The sequence below is a fragment of the Eufriesea mexicana genome, unplaced genomic scaffold (genome assembly GCF_001483705.2).
Source record: "Eufriesea mexicana isolate 0111107269 unplaced genomic scaffold, ASM148370v2 scaffold2751, whole genome shotgun sequence".
Taxonomy (NCBI): Eukaryota; Metazoa; Arthropoda; class Insecta; order Hymenoptera; family Apidae; genus Eufriesea; species Eufriesea mexicana.
Window position 1 is genome coordinate 442,966 of NW_016910819.1, and position 4,998 is coordinate 447,963.

At 37.7% G+C, this 4,998-nt stretch overlaps 1 long non-coding RNA gene across 1 annotated transcript; it reads right to left on the reverse strand.

The window, feature by feature from the left end:
- Positions 1-303: 303 nt before the first annotated feature.
- Positions 304-1,977, reverse strand: LOC108550404 (uncharacterized). The gene is made up of 3 exons (XR_001890422.1): positions 1,809-1,977; positions 683-960; positions 304-604 (listed from the first exon to the last, which is right to left on the reverse strand). It is a non-coding gene; the product is annotated as an uncharacterized LOC108550404 (long non-coding RNA).
- Positions 1,978-4,998: the final 3,021 nt, after the last annotated feature.

Sequence of the window (4,998 nt, forward strand, 5' to 3'; positions counted from 1 at the left end):
AATAGCAACCGATACTCAAGCGTAACAATGGACGATGAAGATCTATCGTGAGAGCCATTATGAAGTTCTTATCATGCCGTCCTCCATTTCTGCTCGCTATTAATACATCTTATAGAACCTGGCAAAAATCGAATCTCATTGAATGCTGGTAAAAAAAGGTTCTATTGTGAAACGTTACGAATTCATGGCCAAGAATAATGGCTTGACACACATCGTGAAAGCACTTTTTTGTCCAACTAACGAGTCGAATACAACGACTTTATTGTCTCCAAAAAAAAAAAAAAGGAAAAAAGAAAATGGCGGATGCGTATTCGTGTGAAGGAAAGATCTTCATTGTGTTACTCTACAATGTATTAACAGATAACTCCCATTCCTCATCGTACGAACGGATTACTATGGAAATATTCAAGCACGCTTATTTATTAATTCCCGCAAGATGGCGCGTTTGAGATGCATAATTGAAACGATGAAGTATCATGGTATATTCTATTTCATGCGGTTGCTTCGCCAACTATATGTGTCATAATTAAAGTGTGCAAACGGATGGCTTACGTTACGACTTCTTGAGTAATGTATCCCTTACGCTTTAGCGATAAGTGTAAACCTATTAACAACCGAATAATCAATTAAGCGCGTGCTGAGTAAAATTTAACTTACCATGTACGCGTTACGTGATTACTACCTTGTACCATTATCGAAGGGTGCCATTCGAAGAATCTATGCGAATCAGACGTGTTCCCGAGTAAGCTCTCTGCGTTATGCATACTTTGATATAATTATATGTTCATTGTAATTTCTTCATAATTAACGGTCCTTGATTTAATTATATCCCGTTGTGTAAATTATTTCGATTGCTCAGAATATTTTTGAAAATATGTTCTGCTGCTTTAACATATATTACTTCTAATTGTTATATTCTATAGGGTGTTCTACACTGTTTATGTACTCGCCAATGTGTACCTGAGTATAGTATATTATTATTAAATATTAGAGATTTGCATTAACAATTTTTTTATTTTAAATTATTTTAAAATTTTAATTGTTTTGTCTTGTGAAGAGGAAAAAGAAGACAATGATTATACGTGTTTAAATATGCAATTTGCATCTGAAACGATTAACTCTTTCCACTCGTACATCGTCATACAGTCGCCATTCTAAATTTTGTTATTATACAAATATCAAATTTGTGCATTTTTCTAATTTTTTCTACTAAACCGACAAGTTAAATTGTAACACGTTCCCATAAAAATGTTTTCATTTGGATCGAATATGAAAAAAAATTTCGAGCTGATTGGTATTGATTGTTGATTTTCAAATATAAATACAAGTGCAAAAGGTTAAAATTGATTTCGTATTTTCCGATAGTTTTATATCAATTTGAAACGTGAAATATAAAAAAAAGAAGCGAAATTTCAAGGTTGACAAGTCGCGAATGAATTTACTCTTGTGTGCAGAAATTGATAAATTTCCTGTCAAAGATTTGGAGTCAAAATCCGTGAAACAGATAAGATACAATGACAGCGATACCGGTTCCCAGCTAGTTTCGCGATTCAGAGTCACTCCTACGGTTTTTCTGGCGCACGGAGTCGCTGTCTCTCTCCCTCGCGACCTTACGCGGAACAATAGAAACGCGTTGGTCAGTTAGCTTAACGAGCAGTAGTAGGTCCTACCGAGTCCGTTAAGTGCATTATATGTGCGTTCAACACGCGCAGGGTTCTGACGAAAAAAGGCGTGCGCGCGTTCCCTATTATGCAGGCCCGTTTTACACGTGTCACTCGTATCGCATCACACGTCATTACCCTTCTTACCCTCTCTCCTCGTGCATCCTCCCTGTTCGTTTTACTCGGCTCGTTATCTACGGTTCAACAAACTTGAAATCGCTGCACCTGTGACGCTAATGGTTTTAACGTTGCTGTTAAAACGTTCGACGAGCGTTACTGCAAATGATGCACCGAATATTAACGGGCAGACATGGCACGAACGTACACACTAATGCCCCTCCTACCGCGTCGCTGTCTTTTCTTCTCGTCTCTTCTCGTGTCCCTTCGTCGCTCCCCACCCCTGTCACTCGTGGATTCGCTTCGACTCACGTCGACTAACTTCGTCTAACTTCGCCTCGCTTCGTCTCACTTCGTCACACTTCGTCTCGTTCCGTGTCGCTTCGCTTGCCGTCGTCCCGTTTAGCCGCGTCTCTTGTCGGGAACGAACAAAATTGACGAAACGCTTTCAGAGATACCGTGCCTTTGATTCATGGCTATCCGTCACATAATACTATGTGGGCTATGCAGGAGAGACAGGATATGATGTATGGATGGGACACGGCGATGGGGTGAAGCGGCGAGTGTCGTAATGGTTTTCGGTGTGTGTATATGAAAACATGACGTTGACGAAACGCTTCATCGAGGGTACGTTGGTTTTCGGTGTATCGCTTTTGTTGACGTGAATCCGTGCCACGGATACGTGTATTTCCCTGGGAATGACGCGAACTTTCACGAACAAATTGGATTGTTTCTGGAAAATTGTCCTTTTTCCCTCTTTTTTTTTCAATTCGTCCTGCGTGGATTTTAAACGAAACTCACCGAGGCTCGTTGCTGCGATAGCCTACGTGTCGAATATCTGTTCAGGATTTAATACATGTTGCACTTTGAACGCTACTTCGCCATTGCGTTCGATAATAATGTATCGGTAGTTGTTTAATGTTTGGTTAAACGAGGAAGAAATAAAACATATCGAATAATTAATTTCCGTATAATAAATTGCTACTGTATTTGATATACGTATGTGATATCGAACTTGCTTTATAAAATGTAAATAAAATATGAACTTTTTTGAGACTCGATCAAATATCATGAAATTTTAATGATCAAATAAACTGATTTTTTCAATTTGTAATTTACAGAAAATTGTAACAACAATAATTATGCCAGAAAGTTTAAAATACATATTATATACCAAATAATATAGAATTACAAATATAAAGGGTGTCCCAACATTGGTGGTACAATCAGGAATGGTTGATGCAGGAAGAAATTGAATTTAAACAAAATTTGTGTATGAAATAATATAATAATTGTAAATAATTCTCAAAGTTACAAAAAGGGGACATAAGAAATTGACAGACAGTAGAATAATAATATATTGGGTGTCCTACTTAAAAGCAACCATCCAAATATTTTCTTCAGTTATGAAGGTATAACAAAGATTTTACATACAATTTGTATTAAAAGATAAATACACCATAAGACAAATATTTGACCCAAATTTCATTTTTCTGAATTCAACGTCTACTAATGTGTCTTTGCACATAAGTATAATCTATAGATCAAGAAATAATTTCATACAGGCAGCATGAAGGCCACCTATCCATGTATAGCGGTATATGATAATGCAGTAGCGGAATTATATGGTAATGTAATATATAAATTATTACTCACTCGTTTTATATTATATTACGCATTCATTTTGTCTTATGTCGAATAGTTAATGTCCACGTCAATGCATTATGCACTATTCCACTCGGTTGCAATGTACAGGACTACTTTCTCGTTAGTCTAGTCAAAGACAGTGGCGCCGCCATAACGTGCCCCCGGAATATCGAATTATGAGCTCCACCATAATCTAATACACTAGTGCCCACTTTAGCGTCAGCCGGTCGGGATCAAATCCGAGTACTTATGCGAAGAGGTGACTTCATCGAACTCGCTTGAACTAAGAAGGGATTAATGCGATACAATTGAACAAGACCGGTGTCACATTCTGTCTGTCACTTTATCTTAGTCGGCGCGTTTGAAGCTCAATCTGTGATCTCGTTTCTGAGAATCGACGAGGATAGTGTCACGGTTTCAGGATCTTTTATGGTAATAAAAGGACAACGCTGCGACCGTGGGAGTAGACCAGCAAGATATGGTTATATTTAATCCTAGATTGATTAAATAGTTAACGGTATTAAACGATTTATATTTTATAAATCCGTAGATAAGATTCAGGCTGATAGTTAATGAACAGAACAACCGGTTGGCGACGAACAGTCTTAATCTTTGAAGTACCGTTTCGGCGGTATTGTTACTCTTATTGGGAAAATACCATATTGCCGAGTATCCCCTAGTTCAGGTAAAACACGATGAGACATGGACGCTTGACCACCATATACACCAAGTACCCAATAATTCATCTCGCTCTCCCGAAAACTGTTCGTAACCTCTACTCTTACACCTCAAAATCGGCAACTCCCATCATTTATAATGGTACACTTTCTTGAACTGAATGACTAAATCTACAAACCTGCAAAGTTTCAACTAAATCTATGACCCGAAGGACTTGCACTCTTCTTGTAACAGCTAATATTTAATTATATGCCCGGCCCTACGTGAGAAGATGGAGATCAAATAGACAGTCGTCAACGTGTTAACACTAGAACTACCGAGTTATAATGAGTGGCTACGTATATTTTACTTAAATGAAGATAATTGTAGTGGCACGAGGAAGACGAATAACTATAAACAATTATGTTTCGATCTGAACGAAAATAAATATAAATTTTGTCAAAGGCAGTTCATATGTTCACTGATATTGTAAAAATAGAAGATATGAAACAAATCGTATTAACCCTTCTGGTAGTTCTAGCGTTAAATATGTCGTCTGTCAGGTTGTCTGAGTGCTCGTCCAGTCATGCCTTGTATCTTTTCGAGAAGCTTCCTATTTCTTCTCTCACCGTTGTGAAAACGTGGGTAGTACCTGAGATTGCAGTCTTTCAATCTGTTTTACCTGGCTATTAGCTACGTTTTATTTTGTGCTAGTATTGGAATAGTTGGGTCTGTTAGACTAGTTAGACGAATCAGATTCGTATTGCTTCAGAAGTTCACCTATCAGCATTGTACATCATTACTCTATTCGCTCCTCACTTCACATTTGGGGTTCTTCCCAGTATCCCTATTCTTGGAGTCTTAGTGGTACCGTACTGATACAGTATTGCTTTACCTCGTGTTAAACAATTAATCC